This window comes from Rhinopithecus roxellana, chromosome 5 (genome assembly GCF_007565055.1).
Source record: "Rhinopithecus roxellana isolate Shanxi Qingling chromosome 5, ASM756505v1, whole genome shotgun sequence".
Taxonomy (NCBI): domain Eukaryota; kingdom Metazoa; phylum Chordata; class Mammalia; order Primates; family Cercopithecidae; genus Rhinopithecus; species Rhinopithecus roxellana.
Genome location: NC_044553.1, coordinates 23,907,496 through 23,928,578, shown reverse-complemented (window position 1 = coordinate 23,928,578; position 21,083 = coordinate 23,907,496). Strand labels below are relative to the sequence as shown.

At 38.8% G+C, this 21,083-nt stretch overlaps 1 long non-coding RNA gene across 1 annotated transcript in view; it reads left to right on the top strand.

Annotated features, from left to right (window-relative positions):
• LOC104668678 overlaps positions 1-15,546 on the top strand; it is a 75,594-nt gene extending 60,048 nt beyond the window's left edge. The window contains exons 4-6 of the long non-coding RNA XR_748870.2: positions 7,333-7,652; positions 11,161-11,304; positions 15,486-15,546. This is a non-coding gene — a long non-coding RNA (uncharacterized LOC104668678). The remainder of the gene's footprint in view (positions 1-7,332; positions 7,653-11,160; positions 11,305-15,485) is intronic.
• Positions 15,547-21,083: the final 5,537 nt, after the last annotated feature.

Genomic DNA, 21,083 nt, shown 5'->3' with positions numbered 1-21,083 from the left:
TGGTTTAATTTTGGTGATCAGATAGGCTAATTTAAATGGCCATCACCTTGGCAGGTGTGTAAGATTGATTTTTAGGGTAAGGAGGAGTTTAGGGAAGGGATAATCACAGTTCACAGACTGATGTCTGATATTTGAGGGAGATGGTGAAGGGGGAATTAGAAAGCTTAGTAAGTGGCTTGGTATCCTTTAAACTCTGTATAGGTGACTTTGACTCTCTTAATACCAGAAGTATTTTTCTGGGGTTGAAGAGCAGTGGCAGCTCCAATTCTTATATAGAAGGGGATTAGGGTAGCAATCATTGGAAGGAACCTTTTTAAAAACTATTTCTACATAGCCAATACCACGCTTTTACTAGGGTTGGAGACCCACGCAAATTATATGTCAGAGTTTAAAGAATGGCCCCAACCCCCACTTCTGATCACACTCATCTGATGAGAGAGGAGGAAGGCTGGCAAAAAAGCAAGAGTTGCCTGAAATTCAATTCCACTGACAATTTGTAGGACTGACGTGATCCTGCTTGGCTGTAAACAAAATTAGTGTAAAGATAATTATGAAAGAAGTCTGCTCTAAATTTGAGATGACTTTCTAGATCTCCAAATGAACGTCTCATAGCAAAATGATTCCTCAATTTTTAGAAAAGCTTATGAACAATGAATTACATCAGTGATTACCCATGAGTAAAGGTGAAATTAAATGGGAGTAAAGAGGTGTTTGAAACTATTTTATTCCATCAAATTACCACCTTAGGATAGTTTCAACATTATTTGTCATTTCTTAAACAGATTCATAATGGGACACATTTTCCCTAATAATAGCTGTGTATTGGGTTTGTCTATGAATATAAAGACTAATGAAAATGCCACTTCCTTGACAGGGAGTTTGTTGGAAATTAGAACTTAGCATTGACATAAATTTACTTCTCTTACTGGAAAAAATATACACACATATGTGCTTATTTGTATATATCTAATACTATATAATATAACATATAAAATAACAGATAGTGTCTGGGTGCAGTGGCTCATGCCTATAATCCCAGCACTTCGGGAGGCGGAGGCAGGCGGATCACGAGGTTAGGAGATCAAGATCATCCTGGTTAACACAGTGAAACTCCGTCTCTACTAAAAATACAAAAAATTAGCCAGACGTAGTGGCAGGCGCCTGTAGTCCCAGCTACTCAGGAGGCTGAGCAGGAGAATGGCATGAACCCTGAAGGTGGAGTTTGCAAGGAGCTAAGATCGCGCCACTGTACTCCAGCCTGGGTGACAGAGCGAGACTCCGGCTCAAAATAAATAAATAAATAAATAAAATAAAAAATAACAACAACAACAACAACAAACAGATAGATCAATCGATACTATAATTGGATGTAAGGGAAAGTGATGACTCTCAGTGATGAGACTATAAACTGGTTCCCAGATTTGGATAAAAAGAGAGGCCAGGCACGGTGGCTCAAGCCTGTAATCCCAGCACTTTGGGAGGCCGAGACGGGCGGATCACGAGGTCAGGAGATCGAGACCATCCTGGCTAACACAGTGAAACCCCGTCTCTACCAAAAATACGAAAAATCTAGCTGGGCGTGGTGGCGGGCGCCTGTAGTCCCAGCTACTCGGGAGGCTGAGGCAGGAGAATGGCATGAACCCGGGAGGCGGAGCTTGCAGTGAGCTGAGATCCGGCCACTGCACTCCAGCCAGGGCGACAGAGCAAGACTCTCAAAAAAAAAAAAAAAAAAGAGAGCTATGAATTAGCTTGGCACAGTAGCACCAGCTACTAGGGAGGCTGAGGCAGGATAATCAATTGAGCACAAGATTTTTGAGGCTGTAAGTTCTATGATTGTGTCCGTGAATAACCACAGCATTCCGGGTTGGTCAACATAGTGAGACCACATTTCTAAAAAACAATAAATAAACAAATAAAAATTAGAAGGGCAGACATGAATTATTCTGTGTTGTTGGAAATTGTTCATGGCCTCATAAGGGGGATAACTTTCAAAATAGCATTTGTTTGGGACAATCTTGCATGTTTATATTAATTAAATGTGAAAATATTTTTAAAAATTCCCTAGAGAGGTTATTGTTATTTTTGAGGCACACACAGTGGGTTTCATGGATATGCAACTAGAGCAAGTTTCTATTCAGTATAGTCCTTGGCCACCTGCAAGTCCTAGGAGCAGGCTTGGGGAGGATCAGGATAGGTGTGTGCTGTGCTGTCTTGGGGCAGGGGAAGGTGGATACCAGTCCTGCCCAGCTCCTGCAGCATTAGGGTGCATTCAGAATGCCAATTGGCAGGTGCCAATTCAGATACCTAGCACATCCTGCAAGGGAAGTTGCAATCTATTGGGAGTGAGGGTTGGCTGCTCTCCCTGTGTTAGAGTTCAGTCCTTGGGTAGGGGATGTCTGGGTCCTTGTCGAAGTCCCACATTTTAGTTTTTCACTGGGCCCTGCAAGTTAAGTAGCCAGTCCTTCACAGACACACTCACACAAAGGCTCACCACGATGACCACTGTCAAACATTAACCAGAATCACTACCTCAAGACACTTCAATAACTTTGAATGCTCTTACCACCACTCCCATAAACAAATGCAAACACAATTTAGACTGAGAAATAATAAACCTTATAATGGGTTAATGACTTGCCTACATTTACAGAATTTCCTTAATACATTTGTTGTTAAGAGGGAAACAATTAAATGCTAGTCAAAATCCCTGGAGATAGTGGGCTGGCAAATAAAATAAGTTAAACACCTTTATAGGGCTCAGTTTCCTAAAAACAGCAGCTAGTGAAAAGCAACTCAATTTATCGTTGGAGAAACTGTCAAAATCTGTGTCCCCGCCAAATCTCCTGTTGAGATCTAATCCCCTGTATTGGAGTTGACCAAAGAAGAGATTCTTAATGGCCAACAAAGATTTTGATACCTCTGTGAATATTATTTATTACTGTCATTTCTACTGTTATTATTATATTCTGCATTTGAAAAAAAATCAGGGTCCATGGATTAATTTTTGCCTCTACTGCCCACGTGGTTGTATATCCATAACTGCGCTTACACTCTTCCTTTTCTCTTTCTTCTTCATCTTGGGCTTTTCGCCAAGTCTTTTTTTCCTCTTCCCTTTGCCGTGTCTTGTTCCTAGCACCCAGCATCATCTATGAACACTGATCAGCATTGCTGCAGGGACCACACTTGGTGAAGATGCCCTGTGCCCCTGTGTTAGGCCATTCTTCATTGCTATAAAGAAATACCTGAAGCTGCGTAATTTATAAAGGAAAGATATTTAATTGGCTCACAGTTCTCCAGGCTATACAGGAAGCATGGCTCTGGCATCCACTTAGTCTCTGGTGAAGCCTCAGGAAACTTACAGCCATGGCAGGAGGGTTTCGAAATGAGGAACAGTCATCTCACATGGCCAGACCAGGAGCATGACTAAAGGGGGTAGATATCACATACTTTTAAACGACCAGATCTCCCGTGAACTCACTCCTCATCAAGAGGCTGGCTCCTTAAGCCATTCATGAGAGATCCGCCCCCATGATCCAAACACTTCCCTCAGGCCCCACCTCCAACACAGGGGATTACATTTCACCAGGAGATTTGGTGGGGGCACAGATTTTGAGTTTCTCCAACAATAAATTGAGTTGTTTTTTACTAGCTGCTGTTTTTAGAGATGTTTGAGAAATAATCCATACAATATTTGGCAAGTTCCTTTGAGGACTATTATCTGTATATGTGTGGACATTAAGTCTTTGAGGGTTGGCCTTTTTTCCTTTTGATTAAAATGTCCTGCTTGGACTCCTCTTCATTCACTTTGAATCATTCCATTTTGAACCAGGATCAAGTTGGGTGGGCTAAGGCTACATGCAGTTTTGTATTGGGGCCTGACAGGGTGCAGCGGCTGCTCAGGAGTCCGCTAGTCTACACAGTCCATACTTCTGATTCACAGTCAGCCTGGGAGTTGCTGCCAGCCCTAGATTCCCATTTGTGGAGTTCATTGGTCTTTTTCCTTCTCTGTTGTGTGACCTTGCACTCAGAAGACCTCATTCTACTCGTTTCTGACCATTTCTCCAAGTTGTCAGGGTCTTTTTGAATTATACTCCTGTATTCTAGAGTTCCAGTCAACCTTCTCTGCTGGGTTCGAAGCACAGGCACAATGCCTATGCTCCATGTAAACACATTTTCATGGTGAAAGCTACAACATATTTTAAATTATTATGGTTATAGCATTATATAAAAAAATTAAAAGCATGAAATTATGTAATTGTATTTACATATGACATCTGTCTATATCTATACATAGGAAGATCAAAGGGTACATATGTATGTATACTTGTGTATGTAGGATTTATTCTGCTGACTCAAGAAAGCAAACTGATGACGTGACATGTTTCTACTAAACAACACACATCAAGACATGTTATGCTGCTTCTGTTTATCCCACCTATTGGAGGGTTTAGATTATGTTCTGCACATTGCTGAATCAGACAAATAAGGAATAGATGTTGAATTGAACAATCTACTGCTTACATTCATTGCTTGATGTTTTATTTAGAAAGCCAATTCTCAATACAAGTCCAAAAAAAAAAGTGAGAGAAATGAATATCCAGAAATATTCATTTCATTTTTCAGGAAGACACATCTCCCCTTCAAGGAACATGAATTGTTCTCTCTCCTTAACTCTTCAGCCAACTCCCTCCGGATCTCAAGTTTGGCTCTATTGCTTGGTGTTTCTTTTCCTTTTTTTTTTTTTTTTTTTTTTCTGTGTGTGCATGTGTGTAGGGAGGAGAAGCATGTGTCTGAGGTGGCGACAACAGTCGCAGAGCCAGAGCCTTAATCACTGTTTACTGATTTAGTCCATTTTACTAGCAGGCAGTGCTTTTCCAGAGAGCTGTTTTCCTGGCAGGGTGCAACGACTGCTTTCAGGGGCAAAAGTATGTGTCTCGAAGTTGTCTGGCTCACTCTCCCTGGCACTCACTGCCTTGCCACCCTTGGCAGGGCCGCTGCACCCAGGCAATGGGCCGGCGTGTCCACCTCTGCCTCTGACGGTGCTCATCTGGTGGTAGTGTTAATGAGAGCTGGATGAAAGCAGGAGGCAGGGCACAGAGGACCCACCGGGGCGACCAAACAATACCAGAGCCAGCACGTTTCACACTGTGCCTCTGCTCCTGTGGTGAAAAGAATTGAAAATGACAGATCGAGGATTTTGCCTTCCCCTCTGATAGGCTTTTTTGTTTGGTTTGTTTACACTGCTTTGGGGTTGGGTGGCTGCTATTGTTGCTGCTGTCTTTCCTCTCTGCTTTTTCCTTACAATTGTGTACTTGTTACACTTAAAATGGTGGCTTAGAGATGAACAAGAAAAAGGGCCAGTTAGGAATTGTTCGTATTTCTTGAATAGTTTATTTGTCACTTTTAATAATCTCTATCTCTCTACTCCCATTTGTCATGGTCAACACCTGAACTCCTCCAGTGACTTGCAAATTCAGAGAATTGTGGAGGGTGGGCTGACCTGTGAAATTAGGTTTGCTGGACAAAAGAGAAGTGGGTGATGTGAGTGTTGGAAAAACTGTGGGTATTAGTGTAAGTGTGTGAACATCAAACGTGTTGCATGGCTCTTCTAGGTAACTACTCCCAGGACCAATCAAATGGCTGCAATGCATCCCTCTTGGCATACCTCATCTTAGAGTCCATTCAGGGCAAAAGGACATTCATCAGACATAGGGGTCTTCACTGGTCCCAGGCCTGAGAAAATTCGAGGGCATGGCTGTAAGCTCAGCGTGGAAGCCAGGACTTTGTCTAAAGGGAAACTTGCCAGCCACATGAATTGCTGACACCACGATAATCCGCAAAATAACAAACTTCCTTCCCTCTCACGCTTCTTACTCTTCTGCTGTCCAGTCCAGATGTTTTCGAGGATGATTTCCAGTCTTGCGCTTTCTGTATTTTTTTTTTAATTGAAGGAGTTGTATGTGCATCCCAAATAAAATGTTCAACATTAGATTGAAAAACCATCATTATAACCATTGCAGTCAGCCATAGTGACTGCCATGAGACGCCAAGTGCTTTGGAACTTCCTACACTGGCATCCTCATTCTCCTACAGTCCAGGCTACCCTCCTGCCTGACCATTCACTGAAACTCTCAGTGGTATCCAGTGGACCATCATCGTCCTCTTCCTGTCACCTGCAGTACCTACCAGAGACTCAGTGCAGTTGAGCCATTTCTCCTTTCCAACACTCTCTTTTCCCATTTAAAAATTATTCCTATACTCTCCCAGTCTCCCATAAACTCACAGGACTCAGTGAGATGGGGGAATTATGTGAATGTCCATGGAGCATCTTGAAAACATTCGTTGCAAACTGTGCTTGCTATCTTAGAACACTCTCTACATACTTCAAGCATCAGTTTAAGCAAGAGTACTGCTTTTAATTCAGTAGTATTTATCAGGGCTTATGCTACAAAAAGATTCCTTTCCAACTTCAATAAAAACCCTCTGATTGCTATATAATCATCATTATTAATATTAATAATAATGCAAATAAAGTATCCCTAATGCCTTTATAAGTAGCCATCAAATGATGACATTTCTAAGGACTAAGATTTGGAAAATCAGAGAAATGTCTGGTAAAGTGAAGTCTCCAGTTTTGCGTTTAACCCTACTTGTCACCGTCCTTACCTGTGTGAAAGGAATTGATTTCACATGTGTTGATATTACGTGCAGTTGACAATCCACCAGGTGTACATAGTCAGAACCTTTAGTGGCACAGAGACAGATACAGAACCGCATTTTCTGCTCTCTGTAATTGTGTAGGTAAGGGACACCACAAAAAGGACTCTGCCCTGCCTGGGATGTTGTTACAGAGATGAACATCTTTGCTGGAAAATTCAAAGCAAAGTGGATCTAAAACAAACTGTAAACATATCTCAAAAGTAGACACCTCTAAGTGAAGCATAACAGTCATGTGTGACACTGGTCTGGATTTTTGCAGAAGGACTGAATTATCACAAGAGTGCTCTAGTCTTCACAAATCTCAACAACATCGTCTCAAGTTCGAAGTTGTTATTTTCTGTTTTTCAACTCAAAGTAGATAATATCTGAAATGAGGGAGAGAGAGAGAGTGAGTGAGAGAGAGAGAGAGAGAGAGAGAAATGAAGTGAGAAAAAGAAAGGAGGAGAGATCACCTTTAAGGCTTTTCTTTCCTCTTTCTTTCAAATGACACAATAGAATTTTTTTTTTTTCCTAAAGTTGTATTAGGGATTCACTTAAGCAGAAATGAACTGTAATATGCAAATAGTTCTAATTGGACTGCTAATAGAGCGTGTCTCTGTTGTTTTTTTGTAGGGAGTTTTATGCCTATGTAATCAGTGCAGACAGCCGTTAAGTAAATGAAGAGGCAACTAACAATGTCAGAAAAGAGACCGGGCGGTTCCGGCTGACACTACCCTAATCTTCCAGGACCCATTAAATGGCAGTTTCAACGCATTACCTACCATAACATCCTTGAATATCACTGATTTTATTTGCAGTATCAAACATTCCATTTCATGCCCCATTAACAGTGGGAGCCTGAGCTTTTTGACGCAGCTAAACATTTTACTAACTACCTGGACTAAGTAACCAATTAACTTTTGGAGACAATACGGCCAATTAAGCGCGAAAAGGTAAGGCTGTCATCCCCCACGAAAATTGAATTTCCTTTTCCTGATGGCACTTATTGTCGCCGTTCAATTGTTAATGGAGATTCGGTCCCTATTAAAGTATGAAGGCAAAGCAGAATGGAAAAGTTCAGAGGACTTGGTTCCTAAAGAGTAGGTCACAAAGTGTCCCAACTGGCCACTAATTCAGTTAACTTTTCTTCATGCCAGATTACTTACTGGATGCGACTGGAACAGGGCTCTAATATGACATTTCTGTGGTAGTACATTGCACAATCTGGTAGCTTGAGAGGAACCCATAGGCCCAGGGCGGTAGTTTGAGACCTTGTATGGAAGGTTTAGGGAAAAAAAAAAAGTTATCCATTTTTATTTTTGTTTTTGTTTTTTTTTGACAGCAGAAATATCAGTGTCCGACAAGATATTGCCGTGGTTATCACTGGCTTGGACTCTTTAGAGAGAAAAACAAATCCATGTATGGAGAGGTGGGCTCCAAATTAACCCTCTGTGGTTTGGGAAGTCATTTTCTAAATGGCAGACAAGGTCTCGGGTGGTGATTCTGCTATGTGGATTTGACTCCAGTTGACTCGAATGGAGCACAAGTAATGAACTTGAATATCACATTTTTGAAAGCTTGAGGCAAATTGTATCCCTTTGGTAGAAGTCTTTCATCTTTGAAGGTACAGAAGAAAATTTGTCCTGGAGGGCATCTTCCACAGGCCTTGTATAAGTGAGAAACATGAAGCTTATATGGAGTCAGAAACTAAACACTGTTAAACACACACACACACACACACACAATCAAACAGCTTTGTGAAAATGCAACTGTTCTAAATAGGAAGAGAAATCAAGAATTTTGAAAAGCAGGTAAAGAGTAGACTTCCAATGATGGTCATTTGAATCTGACTTTAATACAAAAATGTTAATGCTTACATATGTAATGTTGTCAAATTATTCCTAGAGCAATACAATTGTTTAACATTTATTTGAAACCTGCTCACATACACTTAAAATCTGATTGGGGCCTAAAAACTCATAAGTAAAGCAGTGATCTAAGTTGTGCTTGAAATTATTAATTTCCTGTATTGTTTAATGGTAGAGGTATTTGATCCCCATAGAACAGCTGTTGAACTGCCATGGGAAAAGAAATTCATGTATTCCATTGCTATGTTAGTATTCTTGGTTCATAACTTTTTTATGTTGTTTCTGCCAGATTCTGTGGTGATAGAAAGCAGGAACAAAAATAATTAATGTTATATACTTTCAGGTTTAGATATTTTTTGAAGAATTTGATGAGGATTGTTACTTCCAAAGAAGATTTGAATAAGAAATAGTTCTATGTTAGTATGGACCAGTTAATAACATTGATTGAAATTTCCTTTTTAAATTTTCCTTGGATTTTAATATCTTTTCTCAAGAGACACAGTTTTCTTTATAGAAGTGATTGCTGTGGGCTATTTATTTTAGCCATTTTCCCATGCCAGTGGATGATTTAAAAATGATTACAATAGTTTGAACTTCCTGTTATTTAAGATAGAGGAGTAAAGCCAGATCTCAAATGCTTCCCACTCCCACCCCCTGACATCCCTACAAGAGAATAATGAAAACAAACAAGCAATGGCAAAACTACATCAGCAGTACTCAAACTGTGGAAAGGGCTGGTGGCCAGAAGCTTCCAATCATTCCACACCAGTAAGTAAAGATGGCGGGAGATATTACACGAAGCGCCGAGCGGGGAGGTGCTGCAAAGCCTTAGGGTCAGCTAAGGTGGGCAGAGAGGCCTGTAGTGTGGAGAGACCCACATGCGGTTCCTCCCAGCCTTTTGCACAATCAGGGGAGAAGCCAAAAGTCTTTTGCCACTTGAGTTAATAGAAGTGAAAATGAAGAGGAAAGTAAACAATCAGTGCTATCGCTGGTACAAAGTTTCCAGGGGCCCACACTGTACCTCCTACTAGAGTCAAGTAGGTCCCTGAGAAGCCAATCTTGAAAATAGACATTTAACAAGAGGAAAGGGCAGATACTCGTTCTAGCCATTGAGGTTGCATCAAATTTTCAGGCTACCGAAAATTCATCTCTCAAGTGTGGCTCTTAGAAGGAGATACAGGAGGGGAGAGAGGAAAGTGACTAATTATATAGAAAAACAAAGTAAAATAAAAATCCGGATCAATCAACCAACCTATAAACCATTTAGAAAAAAAAAATAATGAATTGTTTTTAATCATCTGGGGATGAGTAGATCTTCCTAATAAATACAAAATTCACATACTAGAAAATGCTAGATATATGTGACTAAAAATATTCTGGATAACAAGTACACACTGTAATGTTTAGAAGTCTAAGGAGAGTCAATCTAGGGAAAAAATAATTCATCTTTTCACAAAGGTCTATTATTTTAACTAATAAAAGCTCAAACAAATCAATAAAAAAGATAGAAAACTAGCAATTTACAAAGAAGTAAATACAAATTGCCAATAAATATATTTCGATTCTCAGTTTTACTCAGAATTTTTTAAATTGCAAATTAAAATAACAGCAGGTTACCATTTTTTATCTCTCTGATGAAACGAATGCTAAGGTTGGTTTCTCCCCAGTGCTGAAGTGGGTGGAGCCAGGCTGCCACTTCCTATAAACTTTCTTAGTAGCAATTTACTAATGCATTTCCATATTTAAAGAGTCCTCTACTAGGAGTGCTATAAGTTACACAAACAGAAATACACAGGTGTGCATATACATACATATACATATATTTAACTTTCATATATAATTTAAATATGTGTTATATGTATTATATACATATCCACTTTATTATATAAGGCACACATATATGAATTGTATATATATATATATATTTTACGAAAGCATTAAAAATAATTTTGGCAATAACCAAAGTATCTGCCAATAAATGGGTGTTATATTATAATAAAGTCCACTGAATAGAAAGATTGCTAGATACATTAAATAAAAAAATAAAGTGCACAATGATGCACTTTTCTGAAAAGAAAGATTGCTAGATACGTTAAATTAAAAAAAAACAAGCACAACAGGATTGTTTTCTGATGTGTACATAATATTTTTCATTAAGTATATATATATTTAGATATGTACACACATATTTTTCATATAGACACAAATTTTTCATATATATTTATTTCTACTATTATAAATAATATAAACAAATCTATGTATATCTCCATGTGTTTTGCATAATCTGATACATTCATGAATGTTTAGGGCCTCTGGAATAAATCATAAGAAATTATGTATGCTAGTTGCAGTTAGAGTCTGGTGGGGGTTGTTATAAAAAAAGGATGTTACTTTTTACTTTGGATATTCTGAGTTTTTAAGTTATGCACATGTATTATTTCATATTATAAATTAATATACACATTGTTAATAAGAGGGCTCAGCTTCTGGGCACATTTTGCTTATTTGACTGTTTTCCTCTTGATATTTTTCACTAGCAACAATCAAAATTACTTTTAAAATAGTTTTTTTCTTGCTCCCTATGTGATTGTAGAAAATTTAGAAAACAGGCTTTTCCTATCAGGATGAGCACAGATAATTTGTGTCTATGGACATTCTGTGAAGGCCTATTGTGTGGAGAAGTGTATTAAAACATAAACATGTCTCTTCCCCCAAGAAACTTACATTTTAGTAAGGGGTATATATATTCCAGTGAAGTGTACAAACGATAATAAAAAGGTGTGTTTAATGATCCTTTAAGGGCACTTACAAGATTTCTATGACAAGATATAAATGAAATGCCTCATCGTGTTTGGGCTTGAATTAATATTTAGCTTTTTGAAATAATATTTTCTGACTAATAAACTGATACAGTACTCATTTACTAAACTTAGAAAAAATGCAAACAAGTCAAAAAATTCCCAGTTTGAACAGTTTTGTATCTTGCTTTTTCAGTGAACATTTAAAAAAGGAAATTAGGTAAACAGCTAAGCATTCAATGAAGGCTCAGAACTAATGTAACTACTACAATTACATCTTTCTTGAGACATTGTATCATAAGCATTTCTTTATGGCAATGAATTATCTTTGAAAGCATAACATATATGATTCAGTGATGCAACATGACTTATTTGAACAGTTCATGGTTGTTGGACAGTCATTTTGAACTTTATTTTTTCCCATACATATTTTTAGCTGTGACTTACATAGGCTCTTTAATGACACCTTATGTATATATTGCCATCGTAATGAAGCTGTACCTTTTCTGAGAAGGGAAATTATGAGATGGAGGTGGCCATATGGTGGAACTGGAAGAGGCAATACACTCACAGGCCCCCAGTTACCGTCCATACGCTGCCTTTGACTTCCCAAACAAGCCTTCTCCACTTGGGACATTCTGAATCTCCTGAATACACATTCAGGTGGGAAAACGTTCATTATAAAAATAGTGTAAGAACGTGCTCTGAAACCTGAATGTATTAAATCATTAGTTGGATTTTTGTTTGTTTGTTTGTTTGTCTTAAGACACTTTGGAGTAGCAGCCATGCACGAGTCCATCCAACGAGGAGAAAGGAGATGAGTTTGCAGGGCCATTCCAGAAATGAGCAGTTAAATAGACATACAGTGGCATGGGCTTGAAGTGAAGTGAACACCATAGGCATAAAAAGGCAGTGAGAGATGTGAATGAGCACTAGGTGGGACCTGTGATTGGCTGGGTTGGTCCCAAAGCGCAGGGCATGAAGGAAAAGATCTAATGGGACTCCTAAGTGTTAGGGCTGCAAACCTTTATAAGATGATCTTAACAAATAGGGATAAATGAGAAGGGTAAGAGAAGTTAAGAAAGCATTTAATGACAAACACGAAGTCACCAATTATTCAGGTAAGTTGAGTTACAATTTGATATAAGAGGCAGGTGAGTCTCTTAACCATTTACAGCATCCAAGGTAAATAAATACGACCATCGTAATTGAAGCAACTAGAGAGCCAAGGTCTGACATCCCAGATGCCTGCCAGCAGACTTCTAATCTCCATCCAGAGAAAGATGACTGGGCTTAACACAAGTCAATACCTGTGGACAAAGATGGAAAAGAGTCTATATGAATGAAGAGGGCTGTGAACATACAGAAAATTGAGTGAGCCAAGGTCTTCACAGTGAAGTATAGTTTACAAGATCCCTCAAAGTTCTGAATATGGGGCTAGGGTTATAGAACCATAGAAAAATGGGAGAATGGAAGGAGAGGTTTAGACATTTTTCTGTTATGAGATTGAATTCATTCAAAGTCACTTAGATTGTAATAATGAGGTTCATTTAAGACCTAGGACTTGCTGAAATAATATGGTTAAAGCCATGAGACATTAAGATTGTACTTGCCATAACAGAACCCGTTTGGGCTATTATTAATCTAATCTCATAAGTGCACATAATACCCAAGCAAGCAAACCAAAGCTTTGAATTCAGTTTACACTAATAGTAAGAATATCTCATGGGCTTTTCACCGGGATTCTCTGTACCATTAAGCAATTACTAGTGGCTAGAACACTACTAGCCCACATGTCGCTATTCTGGTTAGGGGATTTTCTTGCCTGCCTGACTAAGTCTTCCAATTAAATGCAATGGTAGTACATTCATTTCAGTTCTTCACTCACAATGCACAGTGGAAAGTATTGTTACTTCAAGTAAACAGCTTTAGGAGCTGTTGAACCACAGACACAGCATTGCTGGTTTTTATCATTCCCGCCAGCGGTAGGATATCATTGTGTAACAAGCAAAGGTGAGGCCTGGAGACAAAGACAGTCTTTTTTATTGATATAGCAACATCTTTATCAACAAAGTTGCTATATCCAATGACTCCTTTTTTTTTTCTGTGTCTGTTAGTCAGAGACAGAGTTATATTTAAATTTGCTCTATTTAAAGTTCAACTGAAATTTAAAGTCCAAGGAAGGTCAAACCAGCATAAAGTCTCTCCTACAGTGTTCCTTAGAAATAAATTAAAATTTATTTTAATTTTTAAATAAAATATTATAGTTAACAGTTATTTCAGTTCTAAATAAAATCATAAGGTAAAAATTATTATATTATGTATATGGATTTTTTCAAAAACACGATAGATTTATGCCTAAAAATTAATACATTTAGTGGTGGAACCAATTCTTGAATTAGTTTTAATTATTTACAGTAAAGATTTTTTCATGATGATATATAGGATCAGTGTATAACCTTTCTGTAAATCTTATAAAACAGTAGAGAATGACTATCTCTGAAACATAGTGTAGTGATTAAGCATGCAGGCTATTAAAATAATAATTTCTGAATTCACACCATAATTCTAGCATCAACTAGCTTTGATTAAATTTACTTATCTTGTCAATGCCTCAGATTTATCTGTAAAAAAAAAAAAAAGCAATAATAGTACTTACCACACAGAGTTATTGTGAGAATTAAATGAAATCCTAAATTATAGAACATACCATATTAGTTTAATCATTTATAACCAAGTGCATGTTTTTGAACCCTAGGGACTATAGTAATGGTACAAGATAATGAACACATAAATATTCCAGAAGATTTAGATAAAATCATAGATAATGGTAGCTCCTCCTCTTAAAAAAAAAAAAAAAAAAAAAAAAAAAAAAAAAAAAAAAAAAAAAAAAAAAAAAAAAACTAGAGTCAAGGATATATGGGCTATATTTATAGATTTTCATGATATAATCACAGAACTTACTAGAATCCCTGAGAAAGTTCCTCATGTGCTACAACCTGAGGTGGACAATGAATTTGAAGCCCCGTTGATAAGACAAAAGACCTCAGTTACTATAGAAAGATTTACTAATCAAAAGGTGAATTGGATAAGTGCATAATCCATTTATATGTGAAAACATCCTCCTAGTCCCCACCTCCATACAACTCGTAGAATATTAGATGTCTCCAAAACTCTCTTATAAATGGTTGGTAATATTTTTCTCTGTCTGATGTTTAACTTGAAAATTTAAGAATAGTAGGAGCATCATAGTCAAATTTGTGGTATTTTTAGCTTCTTGATAATGTAAGTGCTATCCTACTCATAAAAAATCAAATACAGGTCTAGCGCAGTGGCTCACACCTGTAATCCCAACATTTTGGGAGGCCGAGGTGGGCAGATCACAAGGTCAGGAGTTTGAGACCAGCCTAACCAACATGGTGAAACTCCGTCTCTGCTAAAAAATACAAAAATTTGCCAGGCGTGGTGGCACGTGCGTGTAATCCCAGCTACTCAGGAAGCCGAAGCAGGAGAATTGCTTGAACCCAGGAGGCAGAGGTTACAGTGAGCTGAGATCATGCCGCTGAGATCCAGCCTGGGTAACAGAGCAAGATTCTGTCTCAAAAAAAAGAAATCAGATGTAATACTAATTCTTTATGGTTGCACACAGAAATCCTCCAGAATTACATATTAGACTTCCCTTTCTCTATTACTTTAGGCATGCATAACATCCCAGGGTCTCATTGGGGTGGGGCAGGCAACGGTAGAAAAGCTAAGAAACAAAAATTCTTGAGCAGTCTGATCATTTTTTAGATTTACGTAACTATTCAGACACACCAAACTAATACAATTAACTCAAACTTTTGCTTCTTTTTTCCTAGGGAGACATTCGTATTACACAGTGTAAATTATTGGAGGGTTTCCTTCTGTTCTCCAACTTTTTTTTTTCTTGGTTGAATCTTTAACTTTAAAAAAGAAGCACCAAATAATTATTTCAGTCTTGCTCTTTGAAGCCAAGAGTGATGTTCAGTGGTAAAAGTTTTGGGGGCCTAATAGGAGAAACACTATCTCCCATTATGAAATTTTATAACTGTTTCTTCGTACTGATTTCCCAAACTAAAAGCCTTATTCTTTCCCTTAGAGCCTGGCCAGAATGGAAAACTGCAAGGTTCAAATCCTGGAGTGCAGAAGAAGCATTAGGCATTGACCCTGTGTCTTCCTAATAGATCTGCAAAGTGCTTTGTTCCTGGAAATCATCCGATGAGTAGTTCAGTGCTATTGTATATCTTGTTAGAGCAGCAGAAGTGCCACAAAATGAACTAAAATCTCCCTGCAGAGTTGCTGTATCATATGCTGAGAACATTCTGAACTTTCAACAAATTCATGTTACGATCCTGGGTAGCCATGGTTAAATCTGTACAGGGGTTAAATGAGAAATATGAGTCTGCTGTTAAGTGTCTTCTGAGAGTGACAAAGCTCTGGCCATAAGGGATGGGAGAGGAGGGATTTCTTCTCAGCCCTTCCAGCCCTTTCCAGCTATATCACAGACAGGAGACATAATGCAAAGGGGCTCAGATATTGACTTCCTGGATCCTTACAGCCCCAGGCATTGACACCCCTCTACCTGACTTTTCCCACACTGTAAAATGAGGATCCTCCTATATTATGGAGTTTATTGTGATAGCTAAATAGTTGAGAGGAAGGATATCTCGTTTGTTTTAACTATGCGGTTTCCTGTCTATCTATCCCGTCAATCTATCAATCAATCAATCTATCAATCTATCTGTCTATCCCTGTCAATCTATCTATTATCTATCTATCTATCTATCTATCTATCTATCTATCTATCTATCTATCTGTCTATCTATATCTGTCTATATCTATCTATCATGTATCTATCATCTATTCATCTATCAGCTATCATCTGTGTATCCCTATCAATTAATCTATCTATCTACCTATCCATCCATCCATCTATCTCTATCATCTATCATCTATTCATCTATCACTTATCATCTGTCAATCTATCACTTATCATCTGTCAATCCATCTACCTATCTATCAAAAGCAACACATTTTCTTCCTGACTTTAAAAATATTCAAGTGGACCAGGCGCGGGGGCTCACACCTGTAATCCCAGCACTTTGGGAAGCCAAGGTGGGCGGATCACGAGGTTAGGAGATGGAGCCCATCCTGGCTAACATGCTGAAATCCGGTCTCTACTAAAAAAACAAAAAACAAGAAAAAAAGTTAGCTGGGCATGGTGGCAGGCACCTGTAGTCCCAGCTACTCGGGAGGCTGAGGCAGAATGATGTGAACCTGGGAGGTGGAGCTTGCAGTGAGCCAAGATTGCCACTGCACTCCAGCCTGGGCGACAGAGTGAAACTCCATCTCAAAAAAATAATAATAATTAATTAATTAAAATAAAAATAAAAGTGACACTCTCTCCACTCTTTTGATTAAGGAAGTCTGATTTTTAAGCTTTGGATTTTATTAGGTCTTCAATATAATAATTGTTCCACATATCTCTCCTAAATTGCCATTTAAAAAACTGCTTTACTGAAGTTTAAAGTGCACATTTTGATACATTTTGACACACATATACACCCATGAAATCATCACCACAATCAGGATAGTAAATCTATTCACTACCACCAAGATTTACTTGCACTCCTTTGAACTTTCTCCCCAGTCCCCACCCCCTTCCAATCCCCAATCCCCAATCCTCAAGCAATCACTGATTTGCTTTCTGTCACTATCAGTTAATTCGAATTTTTTAGAACTGTATATAAATAAAATCATTCGATGTGTATGCTCTTTCTCTGTTCACTCAGTACAATTTGAGATTTAGCTATGTTTTTGCATGTGTCAATAGTTTATTTTTTTATTGCTCAGTACTAGTCCATTTTATGGATACATTGAAATGTATTAATCCAATCCCATATTGATAGGCATTTGGGTTGTTTCCAGGTTTGGACTATTACAAATAAAGCTGCTATGAACATTTATGTGCAAGTCTTTTTATGAGTATATACCTTTATTTCTTTTGGGTAAATACCTAGAAGTGGAATGGGTGTATCACATGGTATGAAATATTTAAATTTTTAAGATAATGCTAAACTGTTTTTCAAAGTAATTGCACCATTTTATATTACCATCAGGAATATATGAGAATTCCAGTTCCTCCACATCCTCACAGACATATTGTATGGTCAGTTTCCCCACCTTCTCCCTGTCTCACCTCATTTCAGGCATTTGAATAGGTATTAAATGGTATTTTATTGTGATTTAAATATCTTTTCCCTAATGACTAATCAAATATATTTATAGGTTTATTTTACTTTCTTTGAAGTATTTGTTAAACTTTTTTGTACGTTTTTAATGAGTTATATTCTTATGAATATTGAAAATTCTTCATGCAGTCTAGAAACAAGTCCTTTGTTTTGCAAGTATTCGTTTTCCAATCTGAGAAAAGGAGAGGGAAAGAGAGAGAGAGAGAGAGAGAGAGAGAGAGAAATCTTTGTGGCCTTGAAGATTTCTAAGGAATCATAAAAAAAAAATCGTGATCTTTAAAGGAAAAAAAAATTAACTTAAAACATGTGTTCTTCAAAATACACTGTCTACAGATCTCTCCTCTCCTCTCCTCTCCTCTCCTCTCCTCTCCTCTCCTCTCCTCTCCTCTCCTCTCCTCTCCTCTCCTCTCCTCTCCTCTCCTCTCCTCTCCTCTCCCCTCCCCTCCCCTCTCCTCTCCCCTCCCCTCCCCTAACCCTTCCCCTCCCCTCCCTCCCCATCCCTTCCCCTCCCCTCCCCCCTTCCCTTCCCTTCCCTCCCCTCCCCTCCCCTCCCCTCCCCTCTCCTCTTCTCCTCCTCCTCCTCCTCTTCCTCCTCTTCCTCTCCCTCTTCCCCCTTCTCCTCCCCTCTCCTCTCTCTTTTTGTGCCTCCTGGCATCTCTGGCCCACTTATGACCCTTACTTGCCCCAGAGTTTCTGATACAAAAAAATTTCCCCTTGTGACTTCATGCAATATTCCATTAAAACAACAGCTGCTGCCTACCTATTGGGCTCTCCTGGAAACAGAGGCTTTCTCAATCTCCAAGCCTGTGACTGTATTCCAAGTTTCCTGTCATGCTTTTGGTAATGAAAACTGCACTCCACGAGCTCAGTACAGCTACTGAGGCTTCCTTAGGACATGATGGAGCCAAACTTAGGCCCCCTGGCATATTCTACCTGCAGGAGTGGGTAGCTTTGTCTATCCTCAGACTTGTGGCACATGCCAGAGTGCCAGAGGAGGTCACCCCTCTTACAGAGCCCTTGGCTATCTGGAAGCCCTTGGGATTCCCCAAGTGAACAGTAATGGGAGTTCAGCAGTGTGGATGACACTGCTGACCATCCTACATGGTAGAGCTCAGTGAAATGTTGCTGTTTTTCATCCCTTAACCAGGATATCCCTGGTAAAGGACAGTACCCAAGGAACAGACTTGGCCAAGCTTCAGGCAGTCATCTTAGCCCTGGATGCCCTGGCAAACAAAAGGTCTCATCTTCACATTGATTAGAAACTATTGGGCCAGTGTGTAGAAATTTTCCCATTCAGGTAAAAACATCTGGAAGTTTCTTGCTTCACAGATAACCAAACTATAACTCAAAACCATGTCTGCATATATACTATGGCCACAATAAAAGTTCTTATCCCAACACTTTATCCTTTTTGGAGTTAAAAACATTACTCATAATAAACAAGACACATTTTATTTTTCAAAATACTTAATCTGGGTTCTTGGAGAAAGCATTCAATAGAACTTTCACATCCCTAATATGTCCCAGTGAGCCAATTTATCTGAAAGATATCATGGTCTCCTCATAAACTCCTTTTCAAATTACTGTTCGATAGATCTACCAAATGAGCCTTTATGTTGCCCCAAGCCTTAATCTGGCTTGATAAGTTTTCGCTCTTACCACCATCCCATAAGGGCTAGACGCCAGATTGAGGTACATGCTGTCTTGGGATGCATTAACTATAGATTGTCCCATAGGCCAGATAGCCACTCATCTGATATGAGATGAATTTCAACTTAAACTTCCATCAATAAACAAAAACCAAAACCATGTGAAATGCAGCTGCACCCCTATCTGTTGACTGTTTGTCTTATTACAAATGTTCTGAGTGCCTTAATTTGTTTACAGTTGGGAATAAGCCATTGTTTCAACCAAGCACAGAAAATGCTGAGACCCACCTCAACCTGAGTGGGTATCCACTTGAGAAAGGGTATCTCAAGCTCTACATTCCAGATGGTGTCACCCTGACCCAGGAGCTCACTGCTGGAGATGCCATAATATCAGATGACATGGCCCCAACCAACAACCCAACCAGTGCAGATGGCTTCACTTCCTGCACCAGAGATGACTTCACCTGAACAGTAAAATCTCCACCTCTGTGATACCTGTCAACGGTCTCTTGAAAGGCACCAACTGGACATAGGAGACTTTTGCTTTTCTTCCTTTAACTTAGACATTCCATTATGTTTCTGAGCTTGCTGTCTGCTCAGTCCATGATCCTGGCATACTGCTTGCACTCTGCCAAGCATATACACTACACTCCCGTGCGTAAAGAGAAATCTGGTAGATTACTACTAACAGTGCCATTCTAAAAAATAACAGAGATGATTGCTTTCCCTAGAAGGTACCTGCCTTATATCAGTCAATTTCTTGACCCTTAAGGACAGGAGTAGTGCCTTCTCCGGCTACACTCCTCCATTGTGAACTGTTGCCTTGCATCGCCAGCCATTTCCATTCATTCCCTTGGATTACACACAAATATCACTAATCTTTATTAAATTAGGAGTCCATACCCTCCAACAACATAACTGATGGACCTGCCACCTTGATCTTAGCATATTTCTAACATGTTTTACAACTCCATCAAAATATTTTTAGAGACTCCCCAAAATTTCAGCTCTATTTTCCTGGGTAATGCCATAAAAATGGGAAACTTAGTTACGGGATGAACGACAAAGATTCTTTGTACTCCCACTTGTATTCCTTCTTTCCATTTTCATGATAAAATATTTTCTATACTGTTTAAAGAAACAAATGTCCTGCTTTCTAAATGTCTCTATAATCATCACCCCAAAGCTTCCTTAATCTGTTGTCAAAATTTCAGAGGACCAACTGCATTATTCATGTTTTTTTTATTTTCTATGTTTTATGTTGTTTTGACATCCTTAGGAGTCCTTGCTGGCTGGGGAGAGAATGTCCCTCCTAGGGCTAGCAGATTCCTAGAGAAGTGAAACAACTTGTCAGTGAGCTTGCCTTTTATATACAAACTATGCAATCCAGAATCAATACCACTACCACCTTCTTCCTCTAACTCTCACACATCAGGCCAATAGTTCCCCTGCCTTATGTCAGCCCAGGGTCAGGTACTAGACAACCTGGGGTAACCCCTACTTCCCGAAGCCTGCTGGAATTATTCAAACTGGCCAATCTTAAACTGTTGACTCTGCCTTGCCCTGCCTTTCCTGCAGAATATACCAAAACACTGTGGCCTATGACTTTTCTGCCTCCTAACAGACACTAGGGCTTACCCCTGTGAATTAATTCTGGAATGTTTCTATTGCTATATCTTAAAATCCATTAATTGCTTTCTCTACGATATCTAATCTGCTGTCAATCCCACTGCTATGGGCTGAATATTTTTCTTTCCCCTCAAAATCGTATGTTGAAATCATAACCTTTAATGTGTT